The following is a 22,614-nucleotide window of genomic DNA, read 5'->3' on the forward strand; positions in this document are numbered from 1 at the left end:
CAACCCACGACATCGTCACTCTTCTGGGAGACCATAACGCGACGGTAAATGACAGGGAGGGCGTGTGGAGAAGTGTTCTTGGCCCTGTGACTCCAGATTCACTGAATGACAACGGACAAAGACTCCTCCAGCTCTGCAATATGCACAATCTGGTTATTTCAAACACGCTCTTTCAGAGACGAGATATACACAAATACACTTAGTATAGAAATGATGGCCAGACAAAGAAGATGATCGATTATGTTATGATCTTGGGTCGCTGGCGCTTGTCAATAACAAATTGCCGGACTTATAGGTCAGCCAAGCTTGGAAAAACAGACCATAGGATGGTAGTGACCACACTCAGGCTACGCCTGAGAGCTCAAGGACAAGAAAGACGGCCTCCCAAGCTCGATCTGAGTAGTCTGGCTACGTCCCAGATGCAACAGAAGTATGCTCTCGATATCTCTAACCGGTTTAGCTGCCTCCAAGTTCTGGACGACCCTGAAGTAGCCTGGAAGTCTTTCAAAGATAATGTACTCGATTCTGCTGGCAGTACCATTGGCCGCAGCAGACACAAGAATAAACCCCGGATATCCCAGGAGACTCTGTCTGTAATCGAGCTGCGCCGGAAGGCCCGTTTAGCAAAGAATATGCCAGAGTACAGACGACTCAATGGCCTGCGCAATAGCCTACTGCACAGTGATAGGAAAACCTTTGTCGACAAGAAAGCCAGTGATCTTGAAGATGCCTCGAGAAAAAGAGACACCTGCTCCCTCTACAAACACCTCCGCGAGCTGACGGAAGGGAGGACTTCCACCGTGAGCCATTTTTTTTCAGCTGACAGAAGCATGCCGTGTGACGATACAGGCAAATTCTCTACCTGGAGCAGTCACTTCACAACGCTTCTGAATGCCGAGGCCGTTGCTCATCCCAACCCGGATCTGATTCAAGCAGCAATGACCACACCCAAAGCTACTTCCTACCTCGTATCGCAACGGTTTACCACCTTGGAGATCCGAAATGCTGTAAAACGGTTAAATAATAATCGAGCCCCCGGTGTCTGTGGTATTTCTGCAGAACTCCTCAAGTACGGAGGTGCAGCGATGATTCTATGGCTCCAGATAATCTTCTCAGCTGTATGGATGACGGAAAGCATACCGAATGACTGGCGTGCTGGCATCATATCGCCGCTCTGGAAAAGTAAGGGCAGCCGTCAAATCTGCTCCAACTATCGTGGGATCACGCTTCTCTCCGTTCCTGCTAAACTCTTCGCCATTTCACTCCTGGACAGGTGCTCCACCTTTTTGCATAGAAAGAGAAGAGTCCAGAAAGCCGGTTTCATGCCCGGCAGGTCGACGACGGAGCAAATTTTCACTATGCGCCAGTTGATCAAGAAGACGCGAGAGTTCCACCAAAAAGCATACATCACATTCGTGGACTTTAAGGCTGCCTTAGATTCTGTTGATCGCCGTTCACTTTGACTGATACTAAGAACTACGGGTCTAGCCAAGAAATATTGCTCACTTTTTGAAAAGCTGTATGAGGATACGGAAAGCTGCGTGCAAGTCAATGGAAGACACAGTCCCACATTCTCGGTGAAGACTGGCATCCGCCAAGTTGTGCCGCCGCTCCTAAGCTTTTCAACTGCGTCATAGACCATGTTATGGCCAGCACGATGAATCGCCTTTAATTCGGTCTTCAGTTTGGAGACCGGGTACTCTCTGATGCTGACTTCGCCAACAACATAGCGCTAGTTGTGAGCACTGTCGATAAGATGACCAAAGCTCTCCAGGTGCTCTCAGAAGAAGCCTCGAAAGTTGGACTGAAGATCAACTGGCAGAAAACCAAAGTTATGCTCCTTGAGCCCCCCACGTCCCGTTCTGCTGTAAAGGAAGTCAACATCGGAGGCAACCGAGTAGATGTGGTTGAAGACTTCACTTACCTGGGATCTATTCTTTCGAATGATGGCTTGATCACAAAAGAGCTTACATCTCGAATTGCCAAGGCCTCAGCACTTGTTGGGAGGCTTAGCAGCATCTGGCGATAGCCAAACATAAGCCGCTTTACCAAAATGCGCATCTACACTGCGTCAGTCAGCACAGTCCTGCTGTATGGAGTGGAGACGCGACCAGCTGCCAAATCTATACTCAGGACCGTCGATGTCGCTCAGACGAAACATCTCCGAAGAATTGAAAGACTTCACTGGACTGACTTCGTTAGCAACCAGACTCTCATATCACGTACGGCTCAAACTCCTTTCTCAACGCAGCTTGCCCAGCGTACTGTTCGGTGGTACGGCCACCTCCTTCGCATGCCACGCGACGCCCCAGCACGGGTCGCTTTTGACTTCGATCCCACCTTACACGGTTGGAAACGACCCAGAGGACGCCCGCACACTAGGTGGAAAGACAAAGCCGATGAATTCCTCACCCAAGCCCACATCCCGGTGAAAGAAGCTGCGATCCTGGCAAGCGATAGGTCAACCTGGAGGCGCCTAGTATCATCGTTCTCTACGCCGAACCCTCGGCAGGAGCCTTAAGTCAAGTAAGTAAGTAAGTTTTAAATTTTAATGTTGCTCCTTACTTTCAGTTAAAAAACTTGTTCTTTATATTTAATATTAACAAGACGCAGGATTTTTACACCTCTTAATTATATTACTTTCCTGTTAGGGGCTTTCTATAAAGCTGGAAGATCTCAAATCATGTTGTAAATTGGTTAGATATAAGAGTCATATTGCTTTTAATGTTATTTTTTTACCATCCTTTTCTCTGACCATCCTTTTCGGAAAATATATAAAATTTTCTTTATTTATAGATAAATGCCTGAAGTATCTTCTTAGAGGTTCAACTTTCGCTGTAACTGTCGATTTCTATTTAAATTTCGATTCCATTTAAATATTGAATTTCTGACTCGTAGTATGTTGGCCATAAAGTCAAAATATCATTTTTGTTGAATTGATACTTTTGTGAAGCCTAAATTCCTTGGATTTCACATTATGACTTGAAATCATCAGAGTTAAATTGCTATAGCTTTTAATTTAAATTTTTGTGGGTTGGATGTTTTGTTAAACTAAGATCCTTTTTATTTAACTAGGTAACTTAAATAATTAAGGATCAAGATACAGCACCTTGTAATTAATTATTCATCAATACTACCAAATTGTAAAGTAAGTGATAATGTTTGTTCAAAAATTAAAATAAAAATGAACACAGAAAGTAAAATTTTCCAATAGAAAATATGAAATCAAAAATCTTAAATAAACTAAATATATAATTTCTTTTCATATTATCTATAGACTATAGTCCATCAAATTTATGGCTTGGTAGTGTTTTTGTGGGGTTAAAAACCCCTGTATGACAGAATTTCTTGACTGTCAAGTATAATAGAATAACTATAACATAAAAATTTATGTTAAAACTAATGTTTCGAAAAAATCGTATCACAAGTCCCGAAGGGTTTAATCTGAATTTCAGATTTAATAAATAACACCAGGGCAAACAGAAAGTATGTAAACCCCATAGAAACTAAAATACTGGTAAAATAATGCCAAGATTTAACATATCAGAATGAAAATCCATTCATTAGTCCTTAAATTAATTAAAATCGGCAATAAGATATAAAAAAATTAAGAACAGGTGAAACTCATCAAAACAAAACAAATAAACGTATAAACTCGTTTTTAAAGTAACTAAAAATAAGGGAGATAAAAGTGAACAAATAAAAAGCATGAAGAGTGTACCAATTGATAACGAGATGGAAACCAGGGGGATGATTTATTTATTTCTTTCATAATGTAGGGGACAAAGAATTTTATCATCTGGAGGTACAGTAACCAACACGAGACAAGATAGAAACATGCTGGAAGACAAGGTAGAAACAGGCAAGGAGATGGACTCAGGAGGGTGAAATCTGGATGGGGAGCATTTGTTCTGAAAAATTTCACTGCTCCGAGCACTTCAGAAAATATTCGACAAAGCCTCGCTCCTTGCAGAGGTTTATTGTTGTATTAAAAAAGATGGAGACACAACAGACCAACTTCTTTGAAATTTTGTGGGTAACTTTTTTTGGGATAGAGTCAATTTTATTTGACTCTTCCCGGGAAATGCCAGGGGTCCAAACTGGACAAGCAAATTTGAAAATTCAAAGAAAGTATAAATCCTTAAAGACTGTGAATGGGGATGCCGAATTTGGGGTCTGGTTTATTTTCCCCACAGAACCCCCCCCCCCGAGAGGAGACCCAACCCTACCGATTCCTCCGTGGAGAATTCTCTATACATGGATAATTGAGTATCCAGAAAGAAATTAAGAAAAATAAAAAAAAAGGGAGAAAACGGTATATTTCTGAATATTCTAAACTATATGGTGAAGAATCAAATAGCTCGTGGCACCAAACTGTAAGTAAGGAGCTACTCGGGCCAATAGTAACCTAAACTCTAAAACAGGGCATTTCAATAACAATTTATACATCAGAAGAATTGGCTTTTTATGTTGATTCCAAGTACATAAAGTTCATTAAGTTTAATGATACCCATCGAACATAGAAGCCTGAGAAAAAATATGCCTGATTTTAAAAGAATGAAAAAAACACCCCAAAAAGGCAAGTGATCTCAGTGAAAATCGTACCATTACATTTAGCCTAGTAATTATAATGATGTGGTTCTCTTTTCGATCCGTCACCATTTTTATGGTGTTTCAGGCTTTTTTTAAATTCCCATGAATTTGCTTTCGCTACAAACTTTTAACATTAAGATTAATTGAAATAACAGTTACAATTTCTGAATCAGCCTTAAATGGCGATTCTTCCTCACTTGACAGTGTTGTTTTTGTTTTTTGTTTTTTTTTTCAAACAGACAATGCAGTTCGCACACAAATAAATCCCATAAAAATAAAGTTTTACATTATATTATGCTACTTCAAAATAAACTTGGAACGCCATGCTTGATTACAAAAAGATTAGACATTGCTCTGGAAGTACACTAAACCTACGATGCTATTATGTACATTCGATTCAATTAAACCCTTAAATCGATTGATTTCACTTGCCTTAGCCACTTTTCTTTCCCCAAGGTACACTATGTATCAGTTCTGTACTAAAGGTGTTTGTCAGTGGCTTCCAAAGTAAGCTAAAGACCTTTCCAGGGTAAAATGGGCACCATCAATATGAATAGGTAGACAAATTTTGTTTAAAAAAAATGGAAAGTGGGTGGTAAATGGTTTGGAAACGTGTAATCTAAAATAAATGGATAATATACGTGTTAAATCCAAGCATTTTCAATGGTATAATCTTTTCTGAAACAATGCGTTAAAAAACAAAATAATAAATAAAAAGACGTCAGGCCAAGTAAATGATTTAAATTATCCTACACTGCATTTAGACAGTGTATTTTTTGATGAAGTAAAATAACATTGCAGCTTTGGAAGCTAAAGAAGGGCGTAAATAGAAATAAAGTAATTAATATAGACGCTCTAAATATAGCTAAGTTAGTAGAGATGCCATAATATCTCCGGACAGGAGTCCATATATGGGCATAGAGTCATTAGGGAGAATGATTGCGTAATGGGGTCAATGACCTCTTTCACCAGGTGTGTTTTTGGCACGCCCTCAGCGAATGTCAATGTTGTTGTTATTGTTTCCGAGGCAAAATGCCAAGGTCAATGTTGTTTTGAACAGAGTCATTAGGGAGAACACGTGGTTAATGGGGTCAATGTTGTTGTCGTTCGAAGCAAAGTTAATGACACTTCCTTCCTGTTCGAGGCGGATGTTATGATCCAGAAATAGTATTTGTTATTGTTATTCGAGCCAGATGTTACGAGTTCCCGGGAAACAGTTAGATCATGTGTTTCCTTCTCAGCCAATCAGCGAGTCGGTTACATCCTCCTTCTCAGCCAATCAGAGACGTGCTTACATATTAGCGGCGGAGGGAATATAAGGAAGGGATTTTTGCTATAGTTTTATTAGTCTGTGAATAGAATTCAAAGGAGTGAGAAGAAGAACAGTTTTGACTTTACTCATTTGGATATATATTTGTGTTGATGGCGATGAGTGGATTGTTTACACTATTAGAAGTTGATAGTGGAGTTGATGATAATCATACAAGAGCAACAAACATTGCGGTGGAAATTACGAAAGGATCGCGGCTTTGTCTGGAATGGGATGCAGTATATGCAAGATATATAATATCCTTGAACAAATTTAAAATAGAGGATCAATTATGTTACGCCGCTAAAGTTGATATAGCATATGTGAATAGACTTCAATGTGCTTTATGTGCATTGGTGAAACATATTGAAGACAATAAACAGTATCGTTAATTGTACATGCTCTGTATTATTGATGTTGATGTTCTAATTATTCAATAAAATTGTTTCGAAATCGAAAATGTTCCCTTTCTTTTCTGGTTAGGGCTAACGAATCAGGGTCAGTCTAGAGTCAGCAGTTGGAGTGAAAGGACTGAAAAATGAATAAATTTGAGAAAGAGAGAATTAGATCAAATTTAGTGTTTATGGAAAAACATTTGATTTTGGATGACGATTTTCTTGAGTTATCTCTTCAACGCAGGATATCCTCCTGCCAGGGAACTCTTGACAATATAATGAGGAGTGATTCTCCTAAATTGGACTATTGTATGAAACTTTCAAAATGTGATTCAAATGCTTATACCAAATTTATTTAGATATTAATTGAAACAACACAGAATCATATTATGGATATACTTTTGAAAACACTGCCAATGAATTCAATGTAGATGGCTCCCCCACCATTCGAAAGAGGTAACGTCACAGAGCTACTCCTCTCTCCCCCATTTTCCTCTCGTTGAATTTTTCGAACGAAGAGAATCAGTTTCGTCTTAGCTGTGAGTGAGTTGACATCGGAAACCGAAAACTGTTCTATATATGTCCATTGTGCATGTACACTCTTGGCAGTTGGAATCAATGTGAGACTTGTACAATTATTGATGACTATAGTGAAAAGTGTAAATTATGTAATCCTTGTAAATTACATAGAGGCTATGCAGTACAAATTAAAGGATGTAATTCATGTCTTGAGGAGGTGTGTGACTCTCATCCTAGAGGGCAACTGTGCTCCAATTGTCACTATGATAAATGTGATCAGTGGGAGAATACTTACCCAGCTATGATTGGAAAGAATCCCAAACGTGATTTCAGTTTATTTCTACGAGATTGGTATCGTCGCGGATTTAAATTATTCTGGGAAGAGGAATCTGGTCTACGATTCAACTGTTGGGGTAACAAGACAATCTGGTTTCTACGTCATCGTTGTGATGACACCACCTGCTATGACTATAAACCAAGTGATTTTTATTTGGCAGTTACCGAATGTGATTCACCACTTGAAAACACTGTATGTGATATTGCTTCAAATAGACAGATTGAAACTCTTGAATTTCATAATATGAATGCAAATAGTATAATTGACTATACAAAGAGATATGACAAGAGTGAAGTTACATTGTACTGTAGAAAATGTGACCCCGACTTTGCAGTCAATCAAGATCAATATACAGTGAATCCAAATGATTTACCAGCATTAGTGGTTCACGATAGTTGCCTAGTAGAGGATGAAATCTAAAGTGAAGATTTAAAGACATTGTTGTATATATATACATTTTATTAATAAACAAATTCACATACATTTTTTAAGCACTTTACTCTTAGGGCACTGAAATCAATACTATATAGGTATGATAGGATATTTTCCACTAGAAAGTCGTTCAGACGGGGATTGTCAACATAAATATGGAGAAACTGCTTGTAAGTATAGCCACGACATCGGAACACAAAATATAGTAGTGCATGGAAGCCACAGCTTTTAGTCGTTAGATCCTGTACCCTCTTCTGATTTTGAATAATAGTTTTGCCACTGCTCTCAATATAGTTGCTGATGTGAGGTGTGTAGAATGTATAGGGTAGACAAAGAGGATCAAACAATTCAATCGTCTTTATTGTTTGAAAGATGCACAGCCAATAACCTGTCAGCACAGTCGACGGACTGCTATTAACAATAATCAAGGTATTGTTAACATTTTGAATTTTTCCAAGATAGTCTGAGGGCAGACAATAAGATTTGTACTGTGACATGTAGGGGTCCATATTAAATACATTGATTATTTGACTGGTGTTCATGGCGCCAAGTCTAGTAGAACACTACCTTCGGGAGTGATTTCACAATAGGTTTCATATTGGTTTAGTGAGATTAGTGCAATACTCTCAGCCAATGGGTCGGTAAATGTACACTCTAAACGCACACTCCCCGTACGTACTATACTCATATCCTGTGTGCCAGACAAATCTAGTACAATGATACCATGTGTTTTCGCAAACATATCTTCGGTTATACCATTTTAAAATAGTTGTGAATCATGATATAGGGTTTGCATGGTCAACTCATACAATGTTCTATAGGATTTATCAAAAGATAGATTGTAGAGTGGGATGCCGTTTACTTTGCACACAAGAGATGAAAGTCCAAACATCTCGAATTTATGTGGACATTCTGTCCATGATCCTATTGCACTGGCGCTTTTTACAAATGCCAACGCTAGTTTTTACGGACTTTCGCCATTGATAAAGGATGAATCGGTGAAGGTGCGTGAGCCCATTGCAATATGACGTTGATTGGTGATTGTAAGAGGAACAAGTAGTTTAATATTGTTACCATTGGCTCTCAGTTTTTCCACGGCCAATGCAACAGAACTCATAACCTGTTGTTTGCATACATGTAGTATTGCTGAGGTGTGGGAGAGACTTGCATTGTGATTGCCAGCAAGCTATTTTCTCAATATGAAATTAGAGGATGCAAGCGTTAGTTTTATATCCAATTTAACCTTGGGCGGCAGCCACGGGGGTATATTAAATATTTCATGATATATTTTTCCAACTAGATGTAATTCACTAGTTATAGCATTTTTAAGTGCATCTGTACTATCAGTATTAGTAATATATTCATATCCATTGGAGGCGCCTCTCAAGTCCTTGTATGACTTGGGTGTCATCAGCATGAATTGCATATAGCTTGTATAATTTGAGAGAGTGTTGCTTGTGCTCACCAGCGTGCCATTGATGTAGACACTTATTTGACGAAATAAATTATGTAGTGTACAATTTTCATAGGATATTCCATCGGACCGAATTGGCATTGAATTATCGGATTTCCGAACTGTCATTTGTAAATCTATAAATGTTGAAGACAAGTCCATAAAGTAGTCTTCATTGGAATAAATTTGAAAGTGGATATTGTCGGAGAGGGGTTGTTGTGGATAAAATTGTTCATAGTATCCATGTTTGACACTCACATCAACATTTTCAGCATTGAATAGATTCAATGAGGCGGTGATTGAAGGTTGGGAATCCTTATACGGTAGGTAGGACATTTTAGGAGAAGAAATCTAGTTTCGATCTGACAATTTTCTTCCTGGGGCTTCTGGTTACACTACGTGTCGGCTTTTTCCTTCTTTTATCTGACAAAAGGGATGTCTTACGTTTCCGACCTGAGCGGAGAATGATGAGGGATGTGGTGTTTCTTGACCTTTTTAAGCCTTTACCATTTTGTTTTAATTTCTCTCCAAGGGTTCGCGAACTGGACCTAAGATTTTCGGAAGCACTTTTTTTAAAATCCTTGCCAGAGCCCCAATCGTTTAGTGTATAGGATGCAAAATCTGTCGCAGCCGGTACAAGATATTTTCTAGCCAGTGGTAGTGAAGAGAGAGAACAGCTTAGCAAACCAGCTGCCAAGGCCGCAGCCAGACATTGTAGTACGCCCCTTGTAATGGTCCATTCCATTGCCCTGTTGTCTTGGACCAAGAGTATTAACATAGCAGTCAATATCAGGACAAGTGAATACCACTTTTCTATGAGACATCTTGCTGTTGAACGATAGGTCGAAAATGGCATGTAATCACAGCCAAACCTTTTGAAATTGCTATTGGATCACCCAATTCGGTTCTTAGTGTTAACTGACAGAGTTCCAAATAGGAAGTGTTTACGGGAATATACTGAAGATGCTTTATATTGTAGTGATGAATATGTTCTTGATTGGTTTTTCGTTCAAGGACACGTAGGAGGGGGACATTTGCATTACCAACCCGAGATGTTTCCACAAATGAAGCATAGAGAAATATACAGGTGTCTTTGGAGAAGGCAGGCGGATAGTCAGCAAAAATGAAATTAGTGTTTCCGGCACTTTTACCATTGATTATATTGAGCTTAAAGCCAAGAACATCCTTTAGATTATCGTTGAGAATAAAATTTTCACTGGCAATAGGTGAACTAATGTAGATCTTGCCCTCCTCCTTCGAATAGTTGAAATGAAAAGCACCTTTTTTACGAGCGGAAATTCTTTTATTAATGGTATGACATAAATCATTCATACAAGTGAGTTCCTCGTAGGGTAATTCAATATATGAATAATCCAACCAATTCATTTTTTGAACTTGTTCTTGATCACCTGGTGGCGGTGGCCAATCATAGGGTCTGATTTTTATTTCATATATACGATCCTTTCTCAGGATGTCATAAGTATTTTTGAGAATACAATTGACAAGAGCCACTTCATACTTTCCATCGAATTCGATGGTGGGTGAGAGTTTCGTCCAAAAATCACTTGTTCTATTCAGGTCATTGTAGAGAGGATCAGAAACATTGGACATGAAAGTCACATAGAAATCATTGGGCATTGTTAATGTCTTTAGCACTGACCCAAGAATCAGAATCCGAGTTTTATCCTATCCCTCGAAGAAACGACATTCTCTTGCAAGAGTGTTTACTGATCTATCATATATTCACAATTTTAAACCTTTCGGTAAAGTTACCATATCATCTCAATTAAAAGTCATAAAAGAAGACTAGACTATAATAATATTTTGGTTATCACAGTATATATTTCGCGGGCTCGGTGTCCAGGATTTTGGACACTTTAAAAAGTTCGGTGCTCCATAAATAATTCCCCTTTTCAAAAATATTGGTGGTTCTATTAATTCGAACAGTATCACCAACATTGAATTTCTTCTTTTTTTTCTCTTTTTCACCCTTGGAATATTGCTTTAGAAAAGCATCAAATGTATTTTCACTATAATGAACATCCGTTCGGGTAGAGTTGGACAAAGATCTATGTGGTCGTTGATTTTATGTATACATGATTTTACCTAAATCGTGAATGACAGCATGTGTATTTTTCACTATACAATTTTTTGTAATTAATAGGCAAACTGTTATTACCGAACTTTCGGTCAATTCAGCCTTTATCGTGAAGTGTATCAGAAAAAGCAATGTCTTATATTTCAAAATAACCTTTTTCACATGGGGATTAACAAATTAACTGCCACGATCCGATTGAATTTTTATATATGAATCCTGTTCTAGAATACTTTCAATGGCCCGAGCAACTTCAACACCTCTCTTTGACCGCAGTGGAATGGCATAGGCATAGCGACTAAAGATACTGATTGCCACTAGAATATATTTGTAGGGTGTATTGTGACGTTGTTGAAGTGCGTCTAAAGTTAAAAGATCCGTTTGCATTATATGCAGTGGGAAAAAGGCTTTAGTTTGTCGATATTGTTTACTGCGAAGCCTGTGATTTCGATGCAGTGTGTAACTCGGTTCATTTTCTAGATACTCTTTTTCATTTTTCAATGTGGTGGTGCCGGAGACAGCTTTGGAAAGCGTTTTGGGAGAACTTAAACTTCCCACCTCGCCAATATTTTCATAGACACCTTTCAAAACTTCAACCATTTTGAGTGTAAACACGTAGTGTAATGTCCACCCCCCTTTTGCACACTGGTGGGCGAATCAATTCGTCTTCGCTTTTGACTAGCAGCCACAGGTGTTGTAAAATCAGTGTGCTGCTGCTAGTATCTTCAAATACCAAATCTTCTTCTTCTTTTTAATGATGGTGTTGTTGAGGACTGTTCATTTAGTTTCTTTAGAATTTGCTTATTGCCAATAAGACTTTTGGGAAAGTTTGATACATACAGAAAGGTGTATAGATTATCGTCAAAGGATAAGAGTCCTTTACAATTTGTAACCATATCACAAATTAAATCTACTATATTATAAATTTTTCTCTGAATTATGATTCGTTTCCCCGTGCTGTCGACTTTAACTTGATGATCACCACCAGTTCCCAACATGGCATAAGATAATACTATTTTATTCTTTTCTCGATAGGTGACTGGCAATAGGTATCCATTTGTCAATACACTCGAATTCAAGTCCTTCTCCTTTAATTGTGCAGAATATTGAGAAGTGTCAAGTTGAGGAGTATCAGTGATGGTCCTATCTAGAGATGTTGAATGTTTGTCCACCCGGCGCAATGTATATAGAACTAAATTCAGATTTTTGTCGTTTACAATATTCTCATCATTAATGAATTGTATTATAATGCCTTCAGAATTTACGATTTGCGAGATGACAAGTTTAAATGGTGTCAATTTATATGGTTTAGCCATTTAGAGAAAACTGTTTACAAGTCCTGCAATTATCAGTAGTAAAAGTGTGAAAAAGCTACCACCTGCTTGAAGGAGCCGTTTTATTTTCAATTTTTTTACCGTGTTTTTAAAATCCAATGCATGTAAAATGGAACGATGTTGCTTTTTCTGTTGTCTAACACCTTCTGACAGTTGAACATTGCCCTCAGTTAAATTTAAACAAAGTTCAGATATTAGATTAATGAAATCATTGTCAACCCTATGTTTGAGTATAGCCTTCCTAAGTAACGGTTTTGAAGTGCTTAAAACGGGAAAAAGATGCCGTTGTTCATGTAGTTTCTTCAGTGTCATAATGGCGACTAATAGTCTTTTCTACTGTTTACCGGAAGATATACTGTAATTTCATTGTTGAAAATGTCGGTGACTACACGTAGATCCTCGGGTGTGCTCTGATTAAGATCCAACAAAATGTAACCGTAGGGCTTGCTAGTCGCCTGTGTGTCCGCTTACAGAATACATTTAGGAGCGCGGGTTTATATCTGATTTTTGATATTTTGGCGTTCGCTATAAATCCGAACGACTCGATAGATAATATAGACGGTGCAATTCAAAGCAAGGGTTCGCATAGATCTGCTCTGATGAAACAGATTGTGTAGAACTAGGGTAACGGAAATGTGTTCATGGTGAGATCGGACAGTGAACAGTTGTAGCATTTCCTGTGAGAACTGTTCAATGGATTCAGCCAAATCATCAATAATCAGCCACGAGTTCGGTTCAATACTATTGAAAACATTAAGTCCTCTTATGAATTGTATTGGTATGGTTGTGGCAATAGGTTTTATTTTATCATAGGATTCTTGCCAAATACTATAGCAATAGTAGATTTTTTTCGGTTTTTTAAAAAACATTTTATCACAATTTTGAATTAATCTAGCTATAAGCGTTGTTTTCCCCGAAATTGAGGGTCCACACAGAAATGATCTGAAGGGTGTTTTAAATTGATACATGCTGTTGACAACGGTCGGACTATGACTAACTGTAAATCATATGTGATCTATGAATAAGTAGTAATTTTCCCGTCTATTCAAGAACAACAAAAACAATATTTCATGGCAACATTTATTACGATAAACACTTCTTCAACATGAACAATGATAACACTTTTTGTACAACACTTTTGTCCATCTACAGCACTTTTGTACCACACTTTCTGTACAACACTTTTGTCCATCTACAGCACTTTTCTATACAACACTTTTCTATACAATAAAATACACTTGGAACTAGCACAGTTGAACATTAAAGTGATTGGTGGCCCCCCCACCCCCCGGGAGCCGGCCTTGGGAAGGGTCCCCCACCCCCCCGGGAGCCGCGATGGAAAAATAGTTGTCGTCACTGCTACGGGTTAGTGGTGGTGGTTAGTGCTTGGGTTAGATGAGGTTGAGTGGTGGTTAGTCAGATTAGTTTATCCAGACCAAGTTGATTACGATAGTCAATGCATTCAACTCGATCTGAAATACGATAATGGCCATGGGGCAGGACAGTCACACCATTCTCGAGCACATAGACCTTGTCGGATATACACGACATTGCATTTTTTTTCCACTCTCACAGTATAATTTCTATACTGTAGAGAGCGAATTGAAAGCACTTGTGCTCTCTGCACTAGGCTACTTTCTACACAGTCTTTGTACACGCTCAAGTTAAAATTGCTCTTTACAAAGTGTGTAGGCACCCCTTTACATGTCTTCTTTTCATCCCCACTATGTGTTTCCACGCAATAAACTTTGGGACCCGGGAACACCCCCCTAGATATCAAGTCACTCCCCGTTTCAGATTTTAATTTTAATAGTTGGTTGGGGGCTTGACGTTTCACCAGCTCGGGGTAGAGGGATGGATTCCAGTTGGTGAAATCCATCCGCGAGCTGATGTGCACCCCATTTTCTAAATCACCCAATAAATCTTCAGTTTTTACTTTTAGCAGTAGAGAATCGAGTATCCCCATAATATAATTGAACCTCCCCCTCCCGGGGCCATTGCACCTTGCACACATTGTAAAAGAACGACAACATGAGCTTTTTTGAAATTTCTCGTACTGAACTACCGCCTGCTATATTCTTGTTCAGCACTACGTTTCGCTTTTTCCTGTGTAGAAGAACCATGCCGGCCTCTATGCTCGTGAATGATGTGAAATTAGGGTCGGCAATAAATCGTGCACACTCTAGAGGGTCAGTCACGACGTCGCAGCGAGATCTGTTACGTACGCTTTCAAACATTTTGCCAAACGCTGAATTTAGAATGAGCTTGTACAATTCCTTCTCTACCTTTGAATTTGCCCTAAAACGTTTAGCGACAAAATTATCGATAAACTTTTCAAATAAGGTTTCTGATTGAACTGTAGGACCCTGTGTATTTTGGTGACTTTGAAACCATTGTTCACCATCCAGTGCAAACGCACATGGTGAACAACGATATTCTCTTTAGGGTTCAAATCAGCAATCAGTTTCTGTTTAGAGGAGGTCCAATGTATCCCCATATCCTCAACCAAAGAACGATTGTAGGGGCTCAGCGAGTCCCTGGTCACTGGTCGATTGATACAGGGAAAAAAAAATCTTTGAGAGAGTCGTGAAGGGCCAGCGGAATGTGAACGTCGATTTCAAAGAACCATCCTGGTGGCCCGTTGTCCTCGACGGTGTTAATGTCGGGGAACTCACAAGGATTATCAAGCCATTGATAGTTCCCACACGGCAAAGAGTAGTGGGACATTGCCGAGGAGTACAACGAGTTCACGTCCAAGAAAACTGCATTTGACTTTACACCAGTGCTTTGTCCGCTCGGATCGGTTGATAAGACACGGTCCCCTTGAAAAACATACCCTCCCCTCATTGAACACTCTACAAAAAGGTGTTGGTCTACATCCGTGATTAGGCCTATTTCCTCCCTGCTAATTTTTAAAATTAAATCCATTACTAAATGCGGTGTAGAAAAATAATATCCTATATCTAGTCCAAACTCTGAATAGATCTGGTCTGTATTCTTACAGAATATATCCAACAGAGTTAGAACGTCACTGGCCAAGTACAGTCTACAATAATCCCACCCATTTTTACAATCCCCCTTAGCCCACACCTTCTTGGCAAACTCGTACTCCTCGAGTTTGCATTCACTGTTGGTCATTGAATTGTGAAAAGCTTCAATTGGAGGTAGTTTCACCTCGCTTAAGCGAGCGCCAGAGCAGTAATAATCATATGCATATACACCTGTGCTGGTTAATAAGTCATACATTTCACTGTCTGGAAAGTGCTGTTTAAGCAAGGGAAAGCTATCAAAATTGTCGCTTTTCTGCACTTGAATTAGTTGACTTAGGGATTTGGGGAAAAAACTAAAAGAATCTAAAAACCTAATTTTATTCCAGCAAGTACGCTCATTATCCACTACCTGCCATTTCAGTTCGAGAAGCAATAACTTCTCGGCCAATTTGAGAATGATGTTGTAGGTAAATGAATTATTTACCCATGGACTACCTACTCCCCTCCCTCCCTGTGCATACGTGCCAGTGCCGGTAAAATAAATTTTAAGTCATAGTTAGAATTATGAATAAAAACTGGGATAAAAAACTGTTGGCTAACGATTAAATTACACGATTGATGCGCAACTCCCCTAAAATGACTGCTCCCAGATGCTATGTCTTACCACAAGTGATCGTGATCTCTGACTTTCCCCCTCCCCCCACGTGTCCTGGTATTGCCAGTATCCTCGGCGACACACTCTCCCGTGCCAACCCCAACTATTTTTTTTTTTTTAATCACGAGAAGATACTCTGAAGACATCACCCTTTGATAATGTGTATTTATCAAACGAGAAATAGCGCCATTAGCCGTGCCAATCAGTTTAGTCAATGCCTTGTCCATGCACTCCCGCTCATCCAATGTTTCAACTATTTCTAACAACTGCATGGTGTTAGAACTATCTCTTTGCGCAGGGGCATAGGACACTGCAATGGCCTGGTGTTCTTTGATACGGTTTGGATATTGGGGGTAATTCACCTCCACCAGCTTAGCTTCGCAGTCTAAAGATATTTTGTTGCATTGGAGAAGGGTCTTTTGAAAATTTTTAAAACGTAAAATGGCCCTATCCCCTGAAACCGTTTCCACTGTCTGATAGCCATATCGTCTATAATGTCTCATGTGACCCCGTAGTTTCATATCACTACGGAATCTAGACAGGCATGTTGGACAGTAGAAACATTCCCCCGCCCCTTTGGTTCCGCCCCCCGAACTCGAAGACTGTAAATGAGTGGATTAGCATTTCCTAGTGCGTTCGGTTGTCCAGGTGGTGTGTCTATCAAACAAAGCCACTGTTTAAACAACTAAGCTGACGGGCCTCGGACGGGGAAAACCACCCCCTTCTTTTTTAGAGCAAGTCCCATTTGCAAATTCTGTTTCATATTGTACCACAGCAACGCCAATGTTCAAAAGGGCATTAGCCCTTTCGAACATATCAATAGATCTAAGCGTTACTGGGTATTTTCCTTCAACGCAAGAAAAATATACAAGTTGGAAATGGGACCCGTCCTTCCCTTGTACAGCCCAACGATCTAAATTCGTCTTAGTCGCGTCCCGATCTAGAGGCCCGAATGCTGAGATGAGGAAAGCATACCGGAAACACATTTGACCTGTTTCAAAACAGATCTTCTGGACACCTTTACAACCCTCTCGATCTGGATTATAATTTAAAATTATACCCTCAGACCTAGCCCCCCCTCTTAAAATAAAATCTTTCTTAAATTTACAAATATTTATACTTAAATTTTCAATAAATAAAACTACTGAGCCACTCCCATTTTCATTATAGTTCTCGAGATGCGTTATAATTTGCCCTACCCAATCGCTAAAAACACCCTCAAAATTTTCTAAATTTGGATAAATTACACGCATCTCGGAATGTATAAAATGATAGTAAACCTCGCTTTTTCCCTCATTCAAATAAAAAACCTTTAAAACAATTGAAACCTTAATTGAATCCCTACCCCCCCACAATTGAATTTGTTTCTCCAGTCGTGCACGTTTTTTTTCTACCTAGGCATGCACTATGTCTACTGGATCAAAAACACAATTTCCCGCCCTAAGGGTATTAAAGGGATCCCCAAACGTTGCAGTGAAAACAACTATATTGTTTAAAATCGTATTGGACAGCTGAAAGTCTGGGAATGATGTATCCCCTTCCCCTACTTGTTCAACAATATCTGGACTCTGTTCCACTTCAGTTGTTTGAAGTGGACTCGTTAGGGTATCGGAGGTTGGAGGGTTCCCAGCCAATTCCCGGTTAAAATCGTCTAAAATTTGCAAGGTATTTTGGCTCAAGTCTACCAGTTCAACTGCGCTATTATCTACTTTAAAAAAATCATCTAAAAACTCATCAATATTGTCAGGGACTTCAATAGAGTTGTCCCAGGTTAAATTGTTGTGGGACTCCCAAGATGCTTCTTCTTCACTCGACGGAGAGTAGGGGACCAGGACAACCTATAAATGAAAAAAAATAGCTTAACGACTATCTAAGATTTGTCATTGGATTTTTTTTTTTTGGGGGGGGGGCCTCCTTGTGGCACTTCCCTGACTTGTGGCGCTTCTTGGACCCGTGGCGCTTCCCCCCGGCACGTCCCAGACTCGCGGCACATCCCAGTGGCGCTTCTCGGGGGCTGCATCGCTTCCCGCGATGCGTCGCGAGCCCGAGGCGCTTCACTGACCCGTGGCACTTCCCCCGGCACTTCCGTGACTCATGGCGCATGCCTGTGGCGCTTCTCGGGGGTCACATCGCGTCTCTCGATGCTTCTCGACCCCGTGGCGCTTCCTGACCCATGGCGCTTCCCCCGGCGCTTCCCTGACTCATGGCGCATCCCTGTGGCGCTTCTCGGGGTCGCATCGCTTCCCGCGATGCTTCCGAGCTCGTGGCGCTTCCCTGACCCGTGGCGCTTCATACAGCGCCTCCAGCAGCTCTTCCCAGCCCCTCCAAAATTTTTCTCTAATTCCATACAGGTTCAGTGAACTCTTCATTAGCTCTTAATTATTGTAAGCCAGACGCGCGAGTGTTGAACTTCAAGATGTCGAGAACCGTTAACTCGGTTTCCCCTCGCTAAAATCTTTGTCACGATAGAAATATTCAGTGTAAATTAGAACGTCAATATGCGACAGATGGAATAATCTCTCTCTAAAATTACGTGAAAAAGAGCATTCACTTTCAAAGGTATCTAAAATATCTGCGATAATAGCAGAGAAAATAGTAAAGATTAGAAAAAAAATAGTATTTTGAGTTTCAGAGGTATCTAAAACTATATGTGAAGCGATAGCAAGAGTGGTTTCTTTGCAAAAATTACATTTAGATATGTCCCGCTGAGATAAGTTTATATTGGGTTGAAAATAAAAGTTTTGTTTTTATATATTTCTATAAGATAGTTTGAAGAAAAAATACTCACATTTGCATAATCCGTCTGGGCTTGAGCACCCGAGGGACCAGGTAGTGCGTGTTGGAGGGTCACTTCCTGACCTTGTGCAGCTGGGTCAGCTCTTGAAGGCCCAGGTAGTGCATGTTGGAGGGCGAAGGGACTGGTGACGTTAATTTCTTGTACAGGAGCTGTGACTTGTGCAGGCAGTGTGGAGCTGGGGGGTTTCGGCCGAGGAGCATATTGTATAACTGAGGCTCGATTAAGAGGGGCTTGCGTAGGTGGCTGCACTTGGGCAGGCAGCGTGGAGCTGGGGGGTTTTGGCCAGCGATCATATTGCATGGTAGGGAGCGCATTATTGGCTCTCGCTTTCTTAGCGGGTGGTGGCGACAAGTATTCTTCGCTATTTGCGCCAGCCATAGGTCTCATCAATGTAGTGTCCGCAAATTCTTCATAATTTGCCTTAAAGAAGAGAAGAAAAATCAAATCAAAATAATTTCTCCCTTTTTAAAGAAAGAAAGTTATTAAACATAATTTTGTTTAGTTTATCACTAAGAAAGCACAAAACCCATATTCTCTCCCCCTAAATTTAGGAAAATTAATCCATCCCTCTCATAGAGTTAATCATGCGTTTTATTCAAACGAAAGGCATATCTTACTAGCTTTTATTCAAATGTTATAGCTAAAATCACTAAATGATGAAGAAGCAATTATCTTTTCTATCTTTCTAATAAAAGCGCTAACCCCCAACAAAAATCCTGGATTCACGCCCGGGAATATAAAAGAAGTTTTATTGAAAGCTTGAAAAGATTATAAATTTACACATTAGTTTTCTTGTCAATGGGCGTATGTGTCTACACACAGAATCCCCCTTACTTTTACTTACAACGAAGCTGTTAGAAGCGATGTATTGCCCCCTTTCACATAATGCCCTAAATATATTGATAAACTAGATTTGAAAATAATCTCTTTCTCTCCCTCCATACAGGTTAAGAAACTAAAATTCTAGTTAGTGATAATCAGTGTTTTAATATGAAATAGGAATAGTCCATGGGGACGCATCATATGTAAACCGGAAGAGGAGACGATCAAGAAATAATAACCCTTCGGAAATGTATTGTCAAACTAAATCTGGCTAATAGATCAGAGATATGTAGAAGTTGATAAGGCTTTACAGAAAGGCCAAATTTATCAAAAAGGTATTTCTTTGTGCGGTGGTTAGGTTTTGACGGTAAAAGAATATATTTACGTTTTGCATTCAGTATGGTTTGTTGGGGGGGGGGTTTGAGGGTAAAGGAATATATTTACATTTTAGCTGAATATAAAGATTGTTTGGTGGTTAGGTTTGTTGGGGAGGGGGGAGGGTTTGAGGGTATAGGAATATATATACGTTTTGCATTGAGTATGGTTTGTGGGGGGGGGGTTTGAGGGTAAAGGAATATATTTACATTTTAGCTGAATATAAAGATTGTTTGGTGGTTAGGTTTGTTGGGGGGGGGGGGGGGTTTGAGGGTATAGGAATATATATACGTTTTGCATTGAGTATGGTTTGTGGGGGGGGGGTTTGAGGGTAAAGGAATATATTTACATTTTAGCTGAATATAAAGATTGTTTGGTGGTTAGGTTTGTTGGGGGGGTGGGGTTTGAGGGTATAGGAATATATATATGTTTTCTATAAAGATTGCATGGTTTGGGGGGGGTTTGAGGGTAAAGGAATATATTTACATTTTAGCTGAATATAAAGATTGTTTGGTGGTTAGGTTTGTTGGGGATGGGGGGAGGGTTTGAGGGTATAGGAATATATATACGTTTTGCATTGAGTATGGTTTGTGGGGGGGGGTTGAGGGTAAAGGAATATATTTACATTTTAGCTGAATATAAAGATTGTTTGGTGGTTAGGTTTGTTGGGGGGGGGGGTTTGAGGGTATAGGAATATATATACGTTTTGCATTGAGTATGGTTTGTGGGGGGGGTTTGAGGGTAAAGGAATATATTTACATTTTAGCTGAATATAAAGATTGTTTGGTGGTTAGGTTTGTTGGGGGGGGGGGTTTGAGGTATGGAATATATATACGTTTGCATTAGTATGGTTTGTGGGGGGGGTTTGAGGTAAAGGAATATATTTACATTTTAGCTGAATATAAAGATTGTTTGGTGGTTAGGTTTGTTGGGGGGGGGGTTTGAGGGTATAGGAATATATATATGTTTTCTATAAAGATTGCATGGTTTGGGGGGGGTTTGAGGGTAAAGGAATATATTTACATTTTAGCTGAATATAAAGATTGTTTGGTGGTTAGGTTTGTTGGGGGGGGGGGGGTTTGAGGGTATAGGAATATATATACGTTTTGCATTGAGTATGGTTTGTGGGGGGGGTTGAGGGTAAAGGAATATATTTACATTTTAGCTGAATATAAAGATTGTTTGGTGGTTAGGTTTGTTGGGGGGGGGTTTGAGGTATAGGAATATATATACGTTTTGCATTGAGTATGGTTTGTGGGGGGGGGGGTTTGAGGGTAAAGGAATATATTTACATTTTAGCTGAATATAAAGATTGTTTGGTGGTTAGGTTTGTTGGGGGGGGGGGTTTGAGGGTATAGGAATATATATACGTTTTGCATTGAGTATGGTTTGTGGGGGGGATTTAGCTGGAAATATAGAGGGAAGGAATTTATCGAAAAAGTATTTCGTTTTGCGAGAATTTGGGATTGTAAAACAATGGTGGAGGGAGGGGGATTTAGCTGGAAATATAGAGGGAAGGAATTTATCGAAATGCTATTTCTTTTTGCGAGAATTTGGGATTGTAAAACAATGGTGGAGGGAGGGGGGATTTAGCTGGAAATATAGAGGGAAGGAATTTATCGAAATGGTATTTCTTTTGCGAGAATTTGGGATTGTAAAACAATGGTGGGGGGGGATTTAGGTGGAAATATAGAGGGAAGGAATTTATCGAAATGGTATTTCTTTTTGCGAGAATTTGGGATTGTAAAACAATGGTGGGGGGGGGGTAGAGGAATATATTTACGTTTTAGCTGAATATATTGGAGGATGTCAAAGAAAAATTCGTTTGAAAATAAAAATGCACTTACATTGCTAATTGCGGCTGCCAAGGCCTCAAGCTCATCAATTATGTTAATTGTTCTATCCATTGTCAGGTTGTTTGCACTGTGTCAAAATACTTTCTGATAATTTAGTCACATTGCATGTCCGTTATATACGAAATCTCAAGGGCGAATTGTTATGTAATGGGGAAAACCATATGTAACCAGCCCTCTGATTGGTTGAGAAGGGGGGTGTAACCGACTCGCTGATTGGCTGAGAAGGAAACACGTGATCTAACTGTTTCCGGGAACTCGTAACATCTGGCTCGAATAACAATAACAAATACTATTTCTGGATCATAACATCTGCCTCGAACAGGAAGGAAGTGTCATTAACTGTTTCCGGGAACCTCATAGCATCTGGCTCGAATAACAATAACAAATACTATTTCTGGATCATAACATCTGCCTCGAACAGGAAGGAAGTGTCATTAACTTTGCTTCGAACGACAACAACATTGACCCCATTAACCACGTGGTCACTCTAATTACTGTTCAAAACGACAACAACATTGACCTTGGCATTTTGCCCCGGAAACAATAACAACATTGACATTCACTGGGGGCGTGCCAAAAACACACCTAGAGAAAGAGGTCATTGACCGATTACGCAATCATTCTCCCTAATGACTCTATGCCCATATATGGA

General features: G+C 39.7%; 1 protein-coding gene across 1 annotated transcript in view; it reads right to left on the reverse strand.

Moving 5' to 3' along the window:
• LOC148948816 (single-strand DNA endonuclease ASTE1-like) overlaps window positions 1-22,614 on the reverse strand; it is a 107,446-nt gene that overhangs the window by 84,135 nt on the left and 697 nt on the right. The gene's annotated exons all lie outside the window — the stretch shown is intronic.

The sequence above is a fragment of the Artemia sp. Qi Xiang Cuo genome, chromosome 9 (genome assembly GCF_049724085.1).
Source record: "Artemia sp. Qi Xiang Cuo chromosome 9, ASM4972408v1, whole genome shotgun sequence".
Taxonomy (NCBI): Eukaryota; Metazoa; Arthropoda; class Branchiopoda; order Anostraca; family Artemiidae; genus Artemia; species Artemia sp. Qi Xiang Cuo.